This window comes from Phoca vitulina, unplaced genomic scaffold (genome assembly GCF_004348235.1).
Source record: "Phoca vitulina isolate PV1807 unplaced genomic scaffold, GSC_HSeal_1.0 scaffold2, whole genome shotgun sequence".
NCBI classification, from domain to species: domain Eukaryota; kingdom Metazoa; phylum Chordata; class Mammalia; order Carnivora; family Phocidae; genus Phoca; species Phoca vitulina.
The window spans coordinates 60,608,237-60,631,575 of record NW_022589705.1 but is presented as its reverse complement, the minus strand read 5'-3'; the positions used below and the strand labels follow the sequence as shown (position 1 = coordinate 60,631,575).

Genomic DNA, 23,339 nt, shown 5'->3' with positions numbered 1-23,339 from the left:
GTCTGCAGTTCATATGGCTCAACCTAATAATAGAAGACCTGGTATTTTATAGTTCACACTAATAATTAGAAAAATACCCAGTCATTTGAATTAAGTCTATTTAATGCTTTAATATGTATAAGGATTTACAGTGTTACTGATAGTGTATTGGGATAATAATAATGATAGCTACATTTATTGGATATTTATTTTATGCCAACACTATACAGAGTTTTACTTATGTTAACTCTGTTCTCGTGACCTTATGATGTAGGTACTATTACTATTTTTATTTCACAGATAAGGAACCTGGGGGCCACAGACACACAGGTTTTGCAAGGCAGACCTGGTATTTGAACACAAACAGTTGTGCTCTAGGGCCATTCTCCTAACTGCTACAAAAAAGTTATTGTAGAGATTTGTTAACTAGTTTATAATTAACTTTTATAATTTTATCAGAAAAGGAATTAATACAAAGCATAAGGAACTTTAAATTACAATGCAGTTTAATGCAATTAAAAATTTTTGTGATATTAATGTTCTACACGTTCCATTACTTAGTAGAAATAGTATAGGGGCGCCTGGATGGCTCACTCGTTAAGCGTCTGCCTTCGGCTCAGGTCATGATCCCAGGGTCCTGGGATCGAGCCCCACATCGGGCTCCCTGCTCTGTGGGAAGCCTGCTTGAGACCCTCTCCCACTCCCACTGCTTGTGTTCCCTCTCTCGCTGTGTCTCTCTCTGTCAAATAAATAAAATCTTAAAAAAAAAAAATTTAGAAATAGTATAGTATTGATGGTGGTAACAACCACCACCATTACTACTAGCAAATATCTGTTATGAACCAGGCACAGTGTTTAACAGGCACCGTACATTCCTTCCATAGTTCCTAAACTCCTAAACAATAAGGGTAGTTTTAGAGTTAGAGAAACTGAGGTTTAGAGAAGCTAAGTGTCCAGGATTGGTGGATTAGTGCTCAGGTCTCTCTAGACCAGTAGTTCTTGAAGTGTGCTACCAGACCAGCAGGATCAGCATCACCTGTGAACTTGTTAGAAACAGATCTCTAGCCTGGCCCCCAGTCTTGCTGAATCAGAAACTCTGGAAATGGGCCCTCTGTAGTGATTTTGATGCCCTCTGAAGTTTGAGAGCCATTGGTCTGGATCCAGTGGTTTCACGTTATTCCAGTTTCCTGTCCTAACAGCCTTACACATTAGATGGAATATCTCCAATTTATACATGAGTGAAATGAGAGAGAGTCAAGTGATCTAGTCTCAATCTTAGATTGTTATGCCCTAACCTACATAGAAGGGGGGGTGTCTTGCCCTAAGCAAACGTGGTGTGTGAAAAATCTGAATTTTTTAAAGATGGAAATTAGATATTTTGGTTCTTCATAAAATCCTTTACTTTCAAAGGATTTTACTGAAGACGTCATTTAGGTAGTATATTCTCCAAAATGATTTCAAATATGAAATTTGTTTGCAAATTTATTTGGATATACTCTTAAAGCAACACAAGTTGCATAAGACAAAATACAATATTTTTAAACATTAAGAAATATTTAAATTAGAAGAATCTTCAGGAATTGTGTCTTAGTGGAAGTTCTCTGTGCTTGGACTGATAGCTGACCTTTTCAACTCCGTCCATTAGAGCTTGCTCATTTATTAAAATGCAGAATTACTATAACTCAGCCCAGTGGTGAAGGAAAGTTTTTAATTCAGGGAAGTTATATTGATCAAGTATATTAGGGCAACATTGTCCCTACTGCATTAACGTTAATCAACGCAGCATGGTACATCCTCATCATTAATCATTTAGAAGAATAGATAGTACATCATTAGACTAACCCTTGGTTGTATGCTTAAGTGTCTTCTGCTTTAAAGTAATCATCTCAGCCTTATTATTAGTAAACAAATTCAATTATCTTGTTGATTAATGACTTTTAAAAAAATTTCCCCCTGCAGTTTTATATTTTTTATTTTTACATGATGACCCCTCCTGAAAACCAAATAAATAACCATTTAAAGACTTTGTGTAAAGGAGGTAAATCAACCATAATTCTTAATTAGATGTAGGCATTAAAGTGGGGAAATGCCACTGAATTCATATATTGGCAGTTTGTTGTATTGCATGAAGATTGGATCTCAGTGGTATACTTTTCCTCTTCCTTTTTTTTTGTTTTTTTTTAGATTTTATTTATTTATTTGACAGAGAGACACAGCGAGAGAGAGGGAACACAAGCAGGGGGAGTGGGAGAGGGAGAAGCAGGCTTCCTGCTGAGCTGGGAGCCTGATGCGGGGCTCGATCCCAGCACCCTGGGATCATGACCTGAGCCGAAGGTAGACGCTTAACGACTGAGCCACCCAGGCGCCCCTACTTTTCCTCTTCTTAATTTGCTTTCTGTTTAAGATCCTCACTGAATATTTGAAATTATTTTTCCAAGTTTAGCTAATTATAGACTTTTTGGCTTACTGAGTAGCTAGGATTAGAGTAGATATTTGACTTTTTATTAGTAAGTTACATTTTTATCCCATCATTCCCTTTTCCATATTTTTTAAGTAGTAAAATTAATACCTGCTCACTGTAGAAACTTGGGAGAATATAGAGTAGTATAAAGATGATACTAATAATCACCCATAATACTCTCACCCAGAGATAATTATTCATAACATGCTTGTGGATTTCCTTCTGATCCTTTAGTGTGTGTGTTTCATAAAATTGACTTATCTTGTATAAATAAGGTCTTCAGATTTTTAATTTTTTTTAAGATTTATTTATTTTTGCGCACGTGGTGAATGGGGTGAGGGGCAGAGGGAGACAGAGATGGAGAGGGAGAGAAGCAGACTCCCTGATGAGCAGGGAGCCCCGCTGCAGGGCGAGATCTCATTACCCTGAGTTCATGACCTGAGGTGAAACCAAGAGTCGGACACTTAACCGATTGAGCCACCCAGGTGCCCCTCTCTATTTTAAATAATGCTGTGTTGAACATCCTTGCACATAAATCTTTAATAAAATCTCTGTTTACCTTAGGATAGGTAAATTCTAAGAGAATTTGTCAGAACAAAAGACATAAATATTTTTAATGTTCCTGAAACAATTCTCCGTAATTGTTTTCAAGAGAGATTGTGTTGATTTATACTCCCTCTGCTTCATCGCACCCTTTATCAGCACTTAGTGTTATCATTTTAAAAGAATGTCAACCCAATGCCTCCCCTCAGAAATATATTTTAATGTGTTTATTTCTTATTTGGTAATTTGTTCATTCCTTTGTCCATTTTGTTGTTGGTGCTATGCTCGTCTTTTTCTTATATCCTTCTTTTATGAAAGGGAATGGGGAATAGTCTTAGACTCATTCATTAACCCTACCATCTGAGAAATTGCTAATATACATTAAATAATCTTTTTACCCAGTTTGGAACATGGCTTGGTAGGTGTTAGTGTGGAGAGTTAATGAAGACATGTAAAGGAAATCATTAGTATATAATGTGTACTTGAAAATATGCATGAAAGTATAGACTCTGTGAGTTGAACAAAGACTTGCAGAGTGTAAGGGGGATGTATTCCTACTGCATACTGCAAAGTCCTTAATCATACCTTGCCTCTTTGACACAATATTTATTCATAAGACGTATTCATACATTTTAATTCCTTTCCTTCAAAAATAGCCATATAGGCAGTAGACCAAAGTCTTATGTGCCACAGTCTAAGGAGTGTTCTGTTGGTGATACAAATTTACTGTTTTCAGCATGCGTAATGATTTCTCAATTACATTATGTTTATAAAATTTACATTTATTATCATTCCTATTGACACTTTAATTTTTCCATTTTTCTACTAATTAAAAGAATGGTAGAATAGAGTGCAAAATATATTAAAGTGGTTGCATGAGTGCTGTTCTTCAAATGGAGATGGTGATGCTGCAAGAATTAAATTGTTGCATGGCAGGCTTTGCACAGCGTAGTGGTACAAAATGTCCATTTGTTGCTTGATATTAAAAAAAAATGCAGATTTTCCTCTGAGGAGTCGCCGTACAGGAAACGGTAGGGTATATAAAAGTTGAATAAGTAAGTACTACTTAGGTAAAATGTAATGTCATACCTCAAGCAACTTCGGGGACTAAACAGTAATTTGAGGGACAATTAAGCATTAAGTGATATGCACTTGTAAGTATAATATTTCAAGGAAGGGAGTGATACTGATAAATTTTCCATGGTTTTCAAACTTTTAATGAAAGCATTTTACAAATGCAATCTTATTTAGAAACCCAGGTGTAAGGTAGAAAAAAGTATAATTCCTCTGGTTGAAGTCAGAGGGTTGGAGGGCCTAGAGCTCTGCTCTGGGTAGCTTGTAGGCACTTCGAGAAAATACCAGTATTCAAATTTATTCCTTCCTTCCATCCATTTAGTCACTCATTTTTATGGTCAACAAATATTTGAGTGCTTATTGTATACTAGGCACTGGGCTAGTTTTTGGGTATAAAGTAGTGAGCAAAGCAAAGTGCTTATCCTCAAGGATCTCATATTTTGAAAATCATTATTCTAGAGGTTTTCTGGTTAGTTCTCTGACTCCAGGTTAAATATCCCTGAGTTAAAGCTCTGTCTTCTGATGACACCTGGACTGTACTCATCCTTGTTTTACTTTTAGACAACTAACTAGCTGATGAATTCTAAGAAGATACTCCGCCACGGTCGTCTTTGTCTTTTCAGCCTCCTTCATTAACTCCACATGAATTTTATGAACATTCATTCTCACGATTGTGATACTTCCATCAATGTACTCCACATGTAACATTAATCCAGCATATAAATTGAAGTTATGTTTCATCATTGCATTTTCTTAATATTAAATTTGGAGGACCTAAGACAGTTTGACTAATACCCCAGAAAAAATAATTAGAATTCAGATAGAATTCATAAAATTGTAAAGAAGCTGCATCTTTGGCAGCAGCTCTTTCTGCCCACGGATCCTGTCCCTGTGCTTTAATAAAATCATCTCTCTTGCACCAAAAAAAAAAAAAAAAAGAAAAAAGAAAAACTGCATCTTTGCTGGGTTGCTGGCTTTAATGAAGACATCTGTTTTGGGTGACTGTCTAGTAGAAGGAATCAGAGTATCATATAAAGGAGAAGTGAGCTGAGCCCACGCATATAGGTGACTTAAGTCAAGTGGTGATGGATGTCAGTGGGCTTTTTTTTTTTTTAATCTTGGGGAGGAATGATTGGATATCTTTTCTGGTAAAGGTGATTATATTCTAGAAGTGACCCTCAGATGAATAAAAGAAGGAAGTGGAGTAGAGAGGAAGCAAACACTTCCTCCAAGGATGTAGATAATGTGCTATGCATGGTAATCCTTCTATGTACCCTACAGATGCTTATGGGATTCTTTTATTATCATTCTATAGATAAGGAAACTGAGGCTTGGAGGAGTTTTTTTCCAAGGTAACATGTATGACAAGTGGCCAGTCTGGATTCAAATAACTGCTGTTTTCATTACACAGTTCTGTTTGTTCATGCCTTTCCTTTCTGTTACCCTTAGCCACACTGACTTCTCTTTTCACCCTGCCTCAGTCTCCTTGCAGCTCTAGCTTCACTGCTGTTTTCTCTTCCTCTACACAGTACAGCATACTTCTTAACTCTGATAGTAGTTAGTATTTTCATGCTATCAGGTGGTTTGGTTGTCAGAGTTTCTACTGTGCTCACTGTACATCCAAGTTGATAGTTGTCGCTAGTGAGGGCCCCAGCGAAGGCAAGGGAACAGAGACATTGGTCAGAAGACACCGGTGGGAGTCATGGCATGAAACATGAGGTGAGTAATCTGTTACCAAGGATGAGGGAGGCTTGGAAGACTTGCCAGAGAAAGGCCCAGGAATATTCCCTATAAAGATTTAAAGGGCAGAGAGTCAAATATTGACCTGTACTGTATTTAATTTTATTCTTGTACTGACTGCAGAGTTCTCTTAATATGTCAACTGAGTTATTAATAATACCCAAGTTGTTGAGGAAAACAAACCAACATATCTTCTCATATTTATTCCTCCTTTGCAGAGGAAGTCCTGCCTACCTAACAAGCCTAAATGTGGAGCAGGGGGTCACCAGCAAAATGAGGATGACAGTATCAACCTTTGGAATTGTTGTAAGATTAGAGAAAATACATATAAATACTCAACATGATATCTGGCAAATAGCAGGGCTCAAAAATTGTAGCTGTTGCTATTATTTTTTTAAATTTTACCTCATTTTGCTGATGATCATGCTGCTGTTTCTGGGATTCTCTTTTCTTCTCTTTCTAGCCTAGGGTTTGGGCTATAGGTGACCCAAATTAGGTTCTTGAAAATGCTACACACTGAGCATGATAACCAGGATGCAAAGCTGATTCCCTGCTATTCAGGGAGCTCTCAATTTAATAGGAGGAATGCCTACTGAGAATATTTATTAGAAAAGCAGTGATGAGCATAGCAGCTGGGTGTAGGTTCTGTACCAAAGGTTTACATGCATTTTCTTATTTAACTTTTTTTTAACAACTCCAAGAGACAGTTATGAGGAAAACTGAGACATAGAATGCTAAATCATTTAACTAGGGTACGCATTTTAGAACAATAATTACAGTACAATGTAAATGCAATAGAGACTAAGGAATTGTAGAAGAGAGAACCGGTGAAGTCAGGGAAGCATCACAGAGGAGATGATTTTGTTACAGGTTTTTTTTTTTTTTTTAAAGATTTTATTTATTTGACAGAGAGAGACACAGTGAGAGAGGGAACACAAGCAGGGGGAGTGGGAGAGGGAGAAGCAGGCTTCCTGTGGAGCAGGGAGCCCGATGCGGGGCTCGATCCCAGGACCCTGGGACCATGACCTGAGCCAAAGGCAGCCGCTTAATGACTGAGCCACCCAGGCGCCCCTTGTTACAGGTTTTGAAGGATGAAAAAGACAGAGGAATAGGCAGGGCTGGAAGCCAAAAAAATAAAAATAAATTTAAAAATAAAATAAAAAATTTACCAAACTTCAGAGAAAGGAGAAACACATTCTAGGTACAGGGAAAGTATGTGCAAAAGCTTGGTAGTATGAAAAAGGATTAATTGTTTGAGAAATTAAGGAGTGTAGCATGTTTTAGAATAGATGGCAGGTAAGGGGAAGGAGATGTGAGTTGAGTCTGGAACTAAATAGATCATCAAAGGCCTTATGGGGGTTCCTGGCTGGCTCAGTGGAGTGTGCGACTCTCAATCTCAGGGTTGTGGGTTCAAGCCCCATGTTAGGCATAGAGATTACTTAAAAAAAAAAATAGAGGTGCCAGTGTGGCTCATCTGACTCTTGATCTTAGCTTGGGTCTTGATTTCAGGGTCATGAGTTCAAGCCCCATGTTGGCATAGAGATTACTTAAAAAAATAAGGGTGCCAGGGTGGCTCAGTTGGTTAAATGAGAGATTACTTAAAAAAAATAGGGGTGCCAGTGTGGCTCAGTTGGTTAAACATCTGACTCTTGATCTTAGCTTGGGTCTTGATTTCAGGGTCATGAGTTCAAGCCCCACATTGGGCTCCACATTAGTTGTGGAGCCTACTTATAAACATTTTTTTTAATTTAAAAATTTTTTAAAAGGTCTCATGTACCAGAATGATAAAACACCTTCTCTGTAAATTAGGGAGAGGCATTGGGTATTTTAGCCAGGGAAATGTCATTATCACATTTGTGGCTTTGAAGAAACACTGGGAACTGTTTGCGGGATGCTCTGGGGAGAAGTGAGATTGGAGGCAGGGAGCCCAGTTTGGAGCTTATTGCAGAGGTTTTGGTAAAAGGTGATGAGAGCTTGAATAAAGGCAGTAAGAGTGACCCAGAGGGGATAAACACAAAAGTTGTATGAGAGAATTGGTCACTAACTGCATGTAAGAGGATAAGGGAAAAGAAGTTCAGAATTATCCCCAGCTTTCTGACAGAGTAATGGGAGGATGATGGCACCATCTTTTTGAGATATATCAAGGACTGTGTCTTTTTTATTGCTCTGTCACCAGTGCCTACCTGCTATGGACATGTATGCGCTCTGTAAGTATTTTATTGGATGAAAGTATAATTTTGGAATATATCAGGGGTAAGTGGTTGTTAAGGAAAAATATGTGGAATTATCCCACTGAAGGAAGCTTCAGAGCTTCAGATTCCTGAGAAAACAATCTTCATTTAAAAAGAGTCAGGATGGGTGCCTAGGTGGCTCAGATGGTTGGGCGTCTGCCTTCGGCTCAGGTCATGATCCCAGAGTCCTGGGATTGAGTCCCGCATCGGTCTCCCTGCTCCTTGGGAGTCTGCTTCTCCCTCTGCCTCTCTCTCTCTCTCTCTCTGTCTCTCATGAATAAATAAATAAAATCTTAAAAAAAAAAAAAGTCAGGAGACCAGTGATTTATGCTTGAAAACAAGTACTCAGATAAATGGAGAACAGTGTCTGACTTTTACTTGCACAGAATAATGGAAAGACTATGAGTAGAATACAACTATTTGAAGTATGTACATTGATTCTTGACCATGTTTTCTATGTATGGGTTTATAGCCATCTTGCAGAACTTTTGAATATGAATCAAATGGAGTCCTTTCCTTTTAGGAATCTACGTTTTTATGTAAATGAGATAAATCAAGGTAATTCTATAAATACAACATGTAGTTCTAGTAATGTGGACAGGATGGTTCATGGTGGACAGAGAGAAGCAAATCTGAGGTATAGGCTGTCTGGAAAGAAATGCCCTTTTCTAGTTTTATGTATAGACAAGAAAACTGAGCTGACATTATCTGATATTTTTTTTAGTATGATGTATCATTAAGAATTTCTTTTAATGTTATTTACACTTTGTACTTAGTGAATTGGTTTAAGCATAGTGACTTGGTATAAATTATTATAAATATAAGTCCTAAATTATAGGGAGGGCTGAATCAATGACATTTTACTATATCTAGATTGTGTTTTATAGGATGGAGTTAAAGCTTGTTTATGTCTGAGATTATACTTCAGTCTGGAAATATATGCTTTCCTAAAGAACGGTGAAGATAGTATATTAACAGCTTATAGCTAAATATGGAGAAAGAAAGAAGTAGCTTTTGGTGGGCGCCTGGGTGGCTCAGTTGGTTAAGCGACTGCCTTCGGCTTAGGTCATGATCCTGGAGTCCCTGGATCGAGTCCCGCATCGGGCTCCCTGCTCGGCGGGGAGTCTGCTTCTCCCTCTGACCCTCCCCCCTCTCATGTGCTTGCTCTCTCTCATTCTCTCTCTCTCAAATAAATAAATAAAAAATCTTAAAAAAAAGAAAAAAAGAAGTAGCTTTTGGTATCTCTCTGCCCGAGCAAAATTCCTTGGAGAGCTACTGGGGGCAGTGAGTGAAGTCTTCAGAAAAGTTATTCATTAGTAATATTGTAAGATTATAATGTAGAAGTGCTTGACTGTACTTTATACCTAAGGATATACTTGCACATTTTTTTTTAAGTCTTAAAGGGCTTCCCTATCCACAGTGTGCAGGAATAACATCTATTTTCGAAAAACTTTTGAAGTATCTTACTTAAAGTAACATAAATCAGTCATTGTGTAGTGTATTATTAATATGATTCTGTCACTTTGTTAGGCTACATCTGTTTTGGCCTTGTTTGCCTTGGAAGTGGACAAAAGAATTAAATAGCAAATGCTCTTTTCTTATAGATATATTTTATTGCCTTGCTTTAGTTTTCTTCCTGAATTTTCTAACATGTATTAACTTTTTTCCTTTTTCCTTTCATTGCCTAATCCAAAAGTTGAGTGATTATGTAGCACCATTCTTCCTATCTGAATAACACTTATCCTTGGCAATCAGTGAAAATATTTTTGAAGTTCTGTATTTCTCCTCATAAACTGATACTTGGCTTCAGCTTCTCAAAATCACCCTCTATCCCTTCTGTCTTTCTTCCTTCCCTTCCGCAGAATGTATTAAAGATTTAGTATTCTACTTTTTGGCTTCCCCTGGAGAAGGGATTATTTTCTAGCAACTTATATTTGAGTACCGACTGATAATTAATAAATTCAATAAAACTTTTGATAGTAAGATTCTTTAGGAGGTCAGGTTTACCAAATTTCAAGATTAATTGAATCAAACCCAGAATAAAATTTTGCAGCTTACCATTCCCAACCTGTTTTTCTTTCTTTATTCTTTGTGTTGTGGAATAGCACTTCCACTTACCCAATTAACCAAATTTATACAGAAGAAGAGATACAGATACAGAGAAAGTCTAACCAAATACACATTCTCTGTATCTGCATTTTCTGCACTCTCCCTACATCACATGAGTCACCATGTCCATTGGATTCTACCTTTCCTCTATCCCCTAAGTCACTGGCAGAGTCCAAGTCTTTCTCCTTACTTTTGCAGTTTTCTGAATATATCATTTTTAACTTCCTTCTCTCCTTTATTCTAGTCTCTGTTCTGCCGAATTACCCTCCTTATGATGTCTGGTTGGGCTCTCTAAAACCATCTATTCCTAACCCCCACCCCCTGCCCCCAGTATTATTAAGTCTTAAAGATTGAAAACGCAAATCCTAATTTTTCTTAATTCAAGATTAAGGGACAGTGACCCCTTTACTAAAACCTGGAGTTAAAGTGGTTAGGAAACATCTTCTGCTGGAACTAAAATTATTAGGATAGGGTGCCTGGGTGGCTCAGTTGGTTGGTTAAGCAACTGCCTTTTTCTCAGGTCATGATCCTGGAGTCCCAGGATTGAGTCCCATCTCAGGCTCCCTGCTCAGTGGGGAGTCTGCTTCTCCCTCTGACCCTACCCGCTCTCGTGCACTCTTTCTCTCTCACTGTCTCTCAAATAAATGAAATCTTTTAAAAAAATAAAATTATTAGGATATATTTACATATAAATTTGGTGAGGGTTTTCATTTGCCAGGAATAAGTTGACTTAGAAGCATGTGATTGTAGAATGAATTGAAAAGAGCCCATTAATCTACATTTGATTTTCATTGTTTTGACTGAATCAAAGATATCCAGTTGCCCAATACAATGCTGACTCTGTCCAGGAGAAACACAGTATTGCTTCAGATAGTCAAAGCAGAAGTTGTGGGGGTGAGAGAAACACTTCTGTAAATATTTGCTTGTGTTTTATTCAACAGTTTGGAAATTTCAGCTAAAACTATTCCTAGATTTTGAGGAAGTCCGTTGTGGCAGCTTTAAAGGATACTAAGCAGAAGTAATGATTTCTTAGGAAATCAAACCTATTTTTAGATTTCAAATATAAAAATGGAACCATATACTGAGTAATGAAATCAGTGGATCCTTACTCCTCATTCAACAAATATTTATTGAACACTTGTTTGCCTGGGATGATTCTCAGGGTTTGGGTTACATCCATAAATAAAACAAAGATACTTGCCTTTGTAGAGTTTACATTGTAGTGACAAGAGAAAGACTATAAATAATAAACATAATCATACACACACATATGTTAGAAGGAGTAAGTTCAGTGGAGAAAAAAAAATAGAGCAGGATATAGGCAATTGGCCATGCTGGTCTGGGGGGCCATGTTTTATGCTGGTCAGGAGACCTCACTGAAAATGTGTCATTTGAGAAGATGACAAATTATCATTTGTACTGTAAATATTTATTAGTTGCTAAGAATATGTTATACTTTGAGAATTAAAATATGCATCAGATTCCATCTCAAACCTCAGGTAAATGTAAACAAACAAGCATTATATTGATAGAGATGCTTTGATAGAAGCGTACATAGATTTTTCTTTAATCTGATCTCACCATTGCTCTTATTATGGTAAGCAGATTATTTAAACTATGTCTCTTAAACCTGAATATCAGAATATTGGCTTAGGTTACTTTAGATTTAGAGTTATGTGAATTGGTTTTTCTCTCTATACACCTTTTTACTACTTTCTTTAAAAAAAGACCCTCTGACTACCCAGCCTGTCCAAACTTGTCGCAAATTGCAGTCAGTGGCACTTTGAACCACCTGATTATCTAAGTGGAATGTTTTTATTCAGTATCAGTCCAGTCATTCATCATGTACCCATACACAAATATATAATCAGTACCTATAAAATGTGCAAGGCACTTTGCTAAGTGCGGGAGATACAATGAATAAGACAAGCTTCTGCTTTCTAGGAGCTTACATTCTAGTGAAAGAAGCAATCAATACATAATCAATAAAATGTTATATATATTATACACCAGTGGTTCTCAAACCTTTTGGTCTCAGGACCACTGTACAAACTTACTGAGGACTTCAAAGAGTTTTTGTTTATGTGGGTTATATATATTGATATTTACCAGGTTAGAAATTAAAACTGAGGGATTTAAAAAATTACGTATTTACTTAAAAATATCAATAACAAATCCATTATACTAATAACATTTTATGAGAAAATAACCATTTTCCCAAACAAAAGAGAAGTAGAAGAATGATACATTGTTTTACATTTTTGTAAATCTTTTAAATGTCTGGCTTAATAAAAAATAGCTGGATTCTCATATCTGTTTCTGCAGTCAGTCTTTTCTGATGTGTGAAGTATATGAAGAAAATAGTCTCGTACTGATACATAGTTAGAAAAGGGAGGACTATTTATTTTTATTTTTTTAAATTAACATATAATGTATTATTTGTTTCAGGGGTACAGGTCTGTGATTCATCAGTCTTACACAATTCACAGCGCTCACCATAGCACATATCCTCCCCAATGTCCATCACCCAGCCACCCCCTCCCTCCCACCCCCCTCCACTCCAGCAACCCTCAGTTTGTTTCCTGAGATGAAGAGTCTCTTATGGTTTGTCTAAGGGAGGAGTATTTTAATAGCCTTTTTGGATAATTGTGAATATTCTTCTTTGATGGTTCACCAAAACACAACAAGTGATAGTTTCTTAAACTGTAACAGTGAAATTTACATATGAAAATACTCTATTACATTAAAATCCATTGGTCTGTCTGGCACTTTGAATGGATCTTTTACCCTAGGTATGATTTTGTAACATCATGCATTTGTCATATGTGGATCTTACAAATATTGACACATACCATTATGTGACATAAAGAATCACATTTGTTGATATTTCCCTAAACTCACCAGAAAAGTCTGTAAGTATTGAAAATCTGTCAAGGTCATGGTGGCTGGCAAATACAGGTTTTTAAAAATTCTAATATTTGCTTGAAAGCCTGGATTTTATAATTGGCAACACATACTGTCAGTTTTCCCTGAAATGACAGGCTCATTTCCATCCTTTTCAGGTAAGTGTCTGCCAAGTACCCCAGTTTGAATAATACAGTTTGTCAGTTGTCCTTTTTAAAAATACTGTTTCAGGGGCACCTGGGTGGCTCAGTCATTAAGCGTCTGCCTTTGGCTCAGGTCGTGATCCCAGGGTCCTGGGATCGAGCCCCGCATCAGGCTCCCTGCTCCTCGGGAAGCCTGCTTCTCCCTCCCCCACTCCCCCTGCTTATGTTCCCCCTCTCACTGTGTCTCTGTCAAATAAATAAATAAAATTTTTAAAAAAAATAAAATAAAAACAAAAATGCTGTTTCATGAGACAAGTGCCACTTCGTTCATAACTCAGTTACACAAGTACTTTTCCTTGAGATAATTATTATACTTTGGTAAGCAGAAGTGCTTGTGCATAGTTCCTGTTTGTCACATAGACTATTATAAAGCATATACGTAATGGTTGAGATTTAATAGTGTTTACTTGCTTTTTCAAGGGTATTCTTAAGTGAAACAGGAATTTTTTTCTTACAAATACATGGTGGTGAAGAATATAACAACTACCAGTTCTGTTCGGAGCCATGGCCTCCATTTGTGCTACGGTGCCAGCAGTTTTATCACCATTGCTCTTGCACCATCAGGACAAACGTCAACATAGCCACAAACACAGATAACCTCTTAGTATTATCATGAAAGTAGCTTAGCCCTAAGAACACCTTGACCTCACTGGACCCGTGGTGGTGTTATATATTTTATTTCATCTTGTTTTCATAGTAAATCTTTGAGGTAGTTGGTGATACTAACCCCTTTTGAAATTTGTGGATACAACTCAGAGGTGTTAAATACCGTCCTCCTCAGGTCGACACAAAAGTAGTAAAAGTGGGACTCGAACCCAAGTTTTCTGACTAGAGTTTTTGGCTTTTGTTCTTTCTACTCTATATACTATCACCAAAATGTGGAAAGGTTTATATTGTTATCTCTTAAGAAGGATTTTGTCTAGCAAAAGGGACATGGAATGAGGCTTATTTGACAGAGGTAGCATTGCTTGAACCTAGAGCTTTCATTTGTATTTGCTGCTTTCTGGGTACTCTGTCATTGCAAAATACTAAACTTTCTGTTTCTATATTCTGGAAAATAAGGATAATAATAATACTTATCTCGTGGTGCCTGGGTGGCTCAGTCGTTAAGTGTCTGCCTTCATCTCAGGTCATGATCCCAGGGTCCTGGGATTGAGCCCCGCATCGGGCTCCCTGCTCGGCGGGAAGTCTGCTTCTCCCTCTCCCACTCCCCCTGCTTGTGTTCCCTCTCTCGCTGTCTCTCTCTCTGTTAAATAAATAATGAATAAAATCTTTAAAAAAAAAATAAATACTTATCTCACGTGAGGATTTAATTACTTAATACATGTTATTTGTTTAGACATGAGTCAGACTATGCTGATACAAATTAAGTGCTCAATAGAGTTAGCTTTGATTATTTACACAGAGATAAGACTCAAGCATTTCAGCTGAGGGGGGGGAACAACTTGAGGAAAATCAGGGAAGTGTGACTCGTGTGAGCATTAATTACGATGTAACTGATTATAGTAGTTCCTGGAGGAGTATATTGGGAAGTGAGTAGGAAAAAGACAGATTTGGACCCTGATTATTGCTATAATAATAGCTATAGTTACTGGGCGCCTGGGTGGCTCAGTGGGTTAAGCGACTGCCTTCGACTCAGGTCATGATCCTGGAGTCCCAGGATTGAGTCCCACATCGGGCTCCCTACTCAGCAGGGAGTCTGCTTCTCCCTCTGATCCTCCTCCTTCTTATGCCCTCTGTCTCTCATTCTCTCTCTCGCAAATAAATAAAATCTTAAAAAAAAAAAAAAAAAAGATTTAAAAAAAAAATAGCTATAGTTACTATCGTTCAAAGTTGTGCCCCTCATGCCTGAAACAATAGCTGGTACATGGCATGTATTTATATACTACCTGAATACTTGAATATTTGAAGACATTTAAGGAAAGAGAGAGCAGGTCCTCCTATCATGAACCGTATACGTAGAGAAGGTGACATTTCAGCGTAACCCAGAAGAATGAATATGGTTCTAGTAAGCAGATATTAGAAGTTGTCAGAAGGGTAAAGATAACATCTCACGGGGGCGCCTGGGTGGCTCAGTTGGTTAAGCGTCTGCCTTTGGTTCGGGTCATGATCCCAGGGTCCTGAGATCGAGTCCTGCATCGGGCTCCCTGCTCAGCGGGAGGCCTGCTTCTCCCTCTGCCTCTGCCTGCAGCTCCGCCTGCTTGTGCTCGCTCTCTCTTTGTCAAATAAATGAATAAAACCTTTAAAGAACACAAAAAAGATAACATCTCACTCAACAGTGTGCTACCCAACCTAGTGATTGTACTTTCCAGGATAAATTAATTCAGATCACAGTGTTTTCTCCTTGCTTATATCTCCAATGCAATACCTGATGCATATCGGGGCTCAGAAGATATTGTATCAGTGTCTCAGCACTTAATCTTGTAAACATGTTTTTTTAATATTTATTTATTTTTTGATGTAGTGTTCCATGATTCATTGTTTGCATATAACACCCAGTGCTCCATTCAGTACGTGCCCTTTTTAATAGCCATCACCAGGCTAACCCATCCCCCCAAACCCCTCCCCTCTAGAGCCCTCAGTTTGTTTCTCAGCGTCCATAGTCTGTCATGGTTCGTCTCCCCCTCCGATTTCCCCCCCTTCATTTTTCCCTTCCTACTATCTTTTTTTTTTTTTTTAAACATACAGTATATTATTTGTTTCAGAGGTACAGGTCTGTGATTCATCAGTCTTACACAATTCACAGCACTCACCATAGCACATACCCTCGCCAATGTCCATCACCCAGCCACCCCATCCCTACCACCCCCACCACTCCAGCAACCCTCAGTTTGTTTCCTGAAATTAAGAATTCCTCATATCAGTGAGATCATGTGATATATGTCTTTCTCTGATTGACTTATTTCGCTTAGCATAATACCCTCGTCGTTGCAAATGGCAAGATTTCGTTTGTTTGGGTTTTTTTAACGGCTGCATAATATTCCATTGTATGTTTGTACCACATCTTCTTTATCCATTCATCTGTTGATGGACATCTTGGCTCTTTCCATAGTTTGGCTATTGTGGACATTGATGCTATAAACATCAGGGTGCACGTGCCCCTTCAGATCACTACATTTGTATCTTTGGGGTAAATACCCAGTAGTGCAATTGCTGGGTCATAAGGTAGCTCTATTTTCAACTTTTTGAGGAACCTCCATACTGTTTTCCAGAGTGGCTACACCAGCTTGCATTCCCACCAACAATGTAGGAGGGTTCCCCTTTCTCCGCATCCTCGCCAACATCTGTCATTTCCTGACTTGTTAATTTTAGCCATTCTGACTGTGTGAGGTGGTATCTCATTGAAGTTTTGATTTGGATTTCTCAGATGCCGAGTGATGTTGAGCACTTTTTCATGTGTCTGTTGGCCATTTTGATGTCTTCTTTGCAGAAATGTCTGTTCATGTCTTCTGCCCATTTCTTGACTGGATTATTTGTTCTTTGGATGTTGAGTTAGATAAGTTCTTTATAGATTTTGGATACTAGCCCTTTATCTGGTATGTCATTTGCAAATATCTTCTCCCATTCCGTAGGTTTTCTTTTGGATTTGTTGACTGTTTCTTTTGCTGTGCAAAAGCTTTTTATCTTGATGAAGTCCTAATAGTTCATTTTTGCCCTTGCTTCCCTTGCCTTTGGCGATGTTACTAGGAAGAAGTTGCTGCAGCTGAGGTCGAAGAGGTTGCTGCCTGTGTTCTCCTTTAGGATTTTGATGGACTCCTGTCTCACATTGAGGTCTTTCATCCATTTTGAGTCTATTTTTGTATGTGGTGTAAGGAAATGGTCCAGTTTCATTCTTCTGCATGTGGCTGTCCAATTTTCCCAACACCATTTGTTGAAGAGACTGTCTTTTTTCCATTGGACATTCTTTCCTGCTTTGTCGAAGATTAGTTGACCATAGAGTTGAGGGTCCATTTCTGGGCTCTCTATTCTGTTTCGTTGATCTATGTGTCTGTTTTTGTGCCAGTACCATACTGTCTTGATGATTACAGCTTTGTAATAGAGCTTGAAGTTCGGAATTGTGATGCCACCAGCTTTGGTTTTCTTTTTCAACATTCCTCTGGCTATTTGGGGTCTTTTCTTGTTCCATACAAATTTTAGGATTATTTGTTCCATTTCTTTGACAAAAGTTGATGGTATTTTGATAGGGATTGCATTAAATGTGTAGATTGCTCTAGGTCGCATTGACATCTTCACAATATTTGTTCTTCCAATCCATGAGCATGGAACGTTTTTTCATTGTGTCTTCCTTAATTTCTTTCATGAGTATTTTATAGTTTTCTGAGTACAGATTCTTCGCCTTTTTGGTTAGGTTGATTCCTAGGTATGTTGTGGTTTTGGGTGCAGTTGTAAATGGGATCGACTCCATAATTTCTCTACCTTCTGTCTTGTTGTTGGTGTATAGAAATGCCACTGGTTTCTGTGCATTGATTTTATATCCTGCCACTTTACTGAATTCCTGTATGAGTTCTAGCAGTTTTGGGGTGGAGTCTTTTGGGTTTTCCACATAAAGTATCATATTATCTTCAAAGAGTGAGAGTTTGACTTCTTCTTTGATGATTCGGATGCCTTTTATTTCTTTTTGTTGTCTGATTGCTGTGGCTAGGACTTCTAGTACTATGTTGAATAGCAGTGGTGATAGTGAACATCCCTGCCGTGTTCCTGACCTTAGGGGGGAAGCTCTCAGTTTTTCCCCACTGAGAATGATAACTCGCTGTGGGTTTTTCATAGATGGCTTTTATGATATTGAGGTATGTACCCTTTGTCCCTACACTCTGAAGAGTTTTAATCAAGAAAGGATGCTGCACTTTGTCAAATGCTTTTTCTGCATCTATTGAGAGGATCATATGATTCTTGTTCTTTCTTTTATTAATGTATTGTATCACACTGATTGATTTGCGGATGTTGAACCAGCCTTGCAGCCCAGGAATAAATCCCACTTGGTCGTGGTGAATAATCCTTTTAATGTACTGTTGGATCCTGTTGGCTAGCATTTTGGTGAGAATTTTTGCATCCATGTTCATCAGGGATATTGGTCTATAATTCTCCTTTTTGATGGGGTCTTTATCTGATGTTGGCATCAAGGTAATACTGGCCTCATAACATGAGTTTGGAAGTTTTCCTTCCATTTCTATTTTTTAGAACAGTTTCAGAAGAATAGGTATTAATTTTTCTTTAAATGTTTGGTAGAATTCCCCTGGGAAGCCATCTGGCCCCGGGCTCTTGTTTGTTGGGAGATTTTTGATGACTGGTTCAATTTCCTTACTGGTTATGGGTCTGTTCAGGTTTTGTATTTCTTCCTGGTTCAGTTTTGGTAGTTTATACGTCTCTAGGAATGCATCCATTTCTTCCAGATTATTTAATTGCTGGCATATAGTTGCTCATAATATGTTCTTATAATTGTTTGTATTTCTTTGGTGTTGGTTGTGATCGCTCCTCTTTCATTCATGATTTTGTTGATTTGGGTCATTTCTCTTTTCTTTTTGATAAGTCTGGCCAGGGGTTTATCAATCTTATTAATTCTTTCAAGGAACCAGCTCCTAGTTTCGTTGATCTGTTCTACTGTTCTTTTGGTTTCTATTTCATTGATTTCTGCTCTGATCTTTATTATTTCTCTCTTCTCCTGCTGGGTTTAGGCTTTATTTGCTGTTCTTTCTCTAGCTCCTTTAGGTGTAGGGTTAGGTTGTATATTTGAGACCTTTCTTGTTTCCTGAGAAAGGCTTGTATTGCTATATACTTTCCTCTTAGGACCGCCTTTGCTGCATCCCAAAGATTTTGAACAGTTGTGTTTTCATTTTCATTTGTTTCCATGAATTTTTAAAATTCTTCTCTAATTTCCTGGTTGACCCATTCATTCTTTAGTAGGATGCTCTTTAGCCTCCATGTATTTGAGTTCTTTCCGACTTTCCTCTTGTGATTGAGTTCTAGTTTCAAAGCATTGTGGTCCAAAAATATGCAGGGAATGATCCCAATCTTTTGATACTGGTTGAGACCTGATTTGTGACCTAGGATGTGATCTATTCTGGAGAATGTTCCATGGGCACTAGAGAAGAATGTGTATTCTGTTGCTTTGGGATGGAATGTTTTGAATATATCTGTGAAGTCCATTTGGTCCACTGTGTCATTTAAAGTCTTTATTTCCTTGTTGATCTTTTGTTTAGATGATCTGTCCATTTCAGTGAGGGGTATGTTAAAGTCCCCTACTATTATTGTATTGTTGTCAATGTGTTTCTTTGCTTTTGTTATTAATTGGCTTATATAAGTGGCTGCTCCCATGTTAGGGGCATAGATATTTACAATTGTTAGATCTTCTTGTTGGACAGACCCTTTAAGTATGATACAGTGTCCTTCCTCATCTCTTATTATAGTCTTTGGTTTAAAATCTAATTTGTCTGATATAAGGATTGCCACCTCAGCTTTCTTTGGATGTCCATTAGCATGGTAAATGGTTTTCCACCACCCCCCCACTTTCAGTATGGAGTTGTCTTTGCGTCTAACATGAGTGTCTTGCAGACAGCATATCGATGGGTCTTGTTTTTTATCCAATCTGATACCCTGTGTCTTTTGATTGGGGAATTTAGCCCATTTACATTCAGGGTAACTATTGAAAGATATGAATTTAGTGCCATTGTATTACCTGTAAGGTGACTGTTACTGTATATTGTCTCTGTTCCTTTCTGGTCTATGTTACTTTTAGACTTTGTCTTTGCTTAGAGGACCCCTTTCAATATTTCTTGTTGGCCTGGTTTGGTGTTCACAAATTCCTTTAGTTTTTGTTTGTCCTGGAAGCTTTTTATCTCTCCTTCTATTTTCAGTGACAGCCTAGCTGGATATAGTATTCTTGGCTGCATATTTTTCTCGTTTAGTGCTCTGAATATATCATGCCAGTCCTTTTTGGCCTGGCAGGTCTCTGTGGATAGGTCTGTTGCCAATCTAATATTTCTACCATTGTAGGTTACAGACCTCTTGTCCTGAGCTGCGCTCAGGATTTTCTCTTTGTCTCTGAGACTTGTAAGTTTTACTATTAGATGTCGGGGTGTTGACCTATTTTTATTGATTTTGAGGGGGGTTCTCTGTGCCTCCTGGATTTGATGTCTGTTTCCTTCCCCAAATTAGGGAAGTTCTCTGGTATAATTTGCTCCAATATACCTTCTGCCCCCCCCCTTTCTTCCTCTTCTGGGATCCCAATTATTCTAATATTGTTTCGTCTTATGGTATCACTTATCTCTCGAATTCTGCCCTCGTGATCCAGTAGTTGTTTATCTCTCTTTTTCTCAGCTTCTTTATTCTCCATCATTTGGTCTTCTATGTCACTAATTCTCACTTCTGCCTCATTTATCCTAGCAGTTAGAGCCTCCATTTTTGATTGCACCTCATTAATAGACTTTTTCATTTCCACTTGGTTAGATTTTAGTTCTTTTATTTCTCCAGAAAGGGTTTCTCTAGTATCTTCCAGGCTTTTTTTTCAAGCCCAGCTAATATCTTTATAATCGTCATTCTGAACTCTAGTTCCAACATCTTACTAATGTTCGTATTGATCAGGTTCCTGGTAGTCGGTACTGCCTCTTGTTCTTTTTTTTGAGGTGAGTGTTTCCGTCTTGTCATTTTGTCCAGAGGAAAATAGATGAATGAGAGAACAAAATGCTAACAGGGTAACAACGACCCCAGAAAAATATACACTAAACAAATCAGAAGAGACCCAAAACTGGGGGAAAAGAAAGGGAGAGAAAGAAAAAAAAAGAAAAAAAAAAGGATATTATCAAATATGATGAGGCTGGTGAGTAGATCAGTGCCACACATAGATTTTGGGCGTATTTTGGTCTGTTAGAAGAAACTGCCTCCCAAAATTTTAAAGAAAGAAAAACTTCTATATGTGCAAAAATAAGGGTGAATACGATGAAGGGATGGAATATGACTGTAAAGATGAAAATTATAAAAGATTTTATAAAAGGAATTGATAAGTTGTTTGAAAAAAGAAAAGAGAAATTAAAAAAAAAAAAAGGGAGGGAATGTGATCAGGCAGGAGACTAGAACAAAGCCATACACTAGAGATTTAGGGTATATTTTGGTCTGTTAGAAGAAACTGTATCCCAAAATTTTAAAGAGAGAACAACTTATATATATATATATATATATATACCAAAAATAAGGTTAACTACTATGAAGGATAGAATATGACTCTAAAAATGAAAAATAAAAAAGATTTTAGAAAAAGGGATTGATAAGATATTGGTTGAAAAAGGGAAAAAGAAAAATTCAAAAAAAATAGAAAAAGAAAAAAAAAGGAAAAAAATTAACTTTGAAAGACTAAAGAATCATGGGGAAAAAAGCCATGAATTCTGTGTGCTGTATTCCCCTAGTGCCGGAATTTTGCCGTTCTCATTGATCGGTAAACTTGGTCTTAGCTGGCTGTTCTTGCTGATCTTCTGGGGGAGGGGCCTGTTGCAGTGGTTCTCAAATGTCTTTGCGGGAGGCGGAACTGCTCCACCCTTGCCGGGAACCGGGCTAAGTAATCTGCTCAGGTTTGCTCTCGGTAGCTTTTGATCCCTGCAGACTTTCTGTACAGCTTTGGAGGACAAGAATGAAAATGGCGGCCTCCCAGTCTCCACCCCGGAGGACCCAAGAACTGAGGACCCCACTCCTCAGTGTGCCCCCAGAGAAAAGCAGTCAATCCCTCCTGTCTCCCTGGTTTCTGGCTGCACTCCGTACTCACCTGGCCTGTGACTGAACGTTTCTATCTCTGGCACACAACCCCGTTTGGAGTCTCCAAACCCAACAGATTCCTGTGGTGCGCTCCCGTGCCACTCCTCCTGGAGGAGGAAGGGCAGTCTCCCAGGATCTGCTGCTTGTTGGGTCCCTGCTGGAAGAGCAGTGGCCCGACTGTGCCGTGGATCATGGTTTATGGCAACCTGGAGCTAAGAGCCCACTTCTCGGCTCCGTCTTTGCAGCCAGCTTCCCCACTCTGATACCTGGGAGCTCTGCTGCACTCAGGGACCCCTGGTCTTTCTGTGACCCCGAGGGTCCTGAGACCACACTGTCCCAGTGAGGCCCCCCCCCCCCCCCCCACTTAGCCACTGGAGCAATGTCCCTCAGCAGAGCTGACTTCTAAAAGTTCCGATTTTGTGCTCCGCTGCTCTATCACTTGCCGGTAGCCAGCTGAGGGAGGCTCCCTCCCCCCACGGTCTTTCTTCCTGTATATCGCCCCGGATTCACTTCTCCACATGTCCTACCTCCCAGAAAGTGGTCGCTTTTCTGTTCAGAGTTGCTGCTATTCTATTCTTTGATCTCCTGTTGAGTTCGTAGGTGTTCCGAATGGTTTGATAACTATCTAGCTGAATTCCTGACACCAGACTAAGTTTAGGTCTCCTACTCCTCTGCCATCTTGCTCCTCCTCTTGTAAACATGTTTTTGATGTAATGTTTTTATTTCACAATAACTTGCAGAGAAAATGAGACCTTAGAAGAAGTCTAATTTTTCTTTTTACTTCGGTTACAAAACAGGCAAATCACCCCTTCCTTTTGCAAATAGGCAGTAATATATTCACAGTTGTCATATGCCTTAATGGAGAAGAAAATGTGAGTGTAAGAGGACAGATTCCTAAGCAATGCATCAGGAATGGCAAAGTATAGGAGTTTTGGAAACTTGTCTTAAAATCTACTTCAAAAAAAAAATCTACTTCAAATATCTATAATGTAGGAAATGTGAATAGATATGTAATAAAGAACGAAGATTATAGAATCCTGAAAATGTAAGTATTTTACTTATTGAATTAATATTGTTTTTCTTTTTGTGCACCTTATATTGTTTCTGTATAAGCTAGGCATTATTAGGAATTAGAGGAGTTACCAGTGATCCCTTCCCTATTCATTTACTCTGGCTAATCATTTATTAGATTATTAATAGAATTTTTCTTTTGAGGCTATTTGTTATAATAATATATTGATATTTTAGTATATGTCAGACACTGATAAATATTGTACAGATTAATAATTTTATTTAAATGTTACAACAGCCTTATAAGGTCTGGCTACTATTATCATTCCCATAGGTAATATCATC

The 23,339-nt window shown here is 38.2% G+C and overlaps 1 protein-coding gene across 4 annotated transcripts in view; it reads left to right on the top strand.

Annotated features, from left to right (window-relative positions):
• Positions 1-23,339, top strand: part of OSBPL9 (oxysterol binding protein like 9) — a 183,447-nt gene that overhangs the window by 61,175 nt on the left and 98,933 nt on the right. The window lies entirely within an intron of this gene.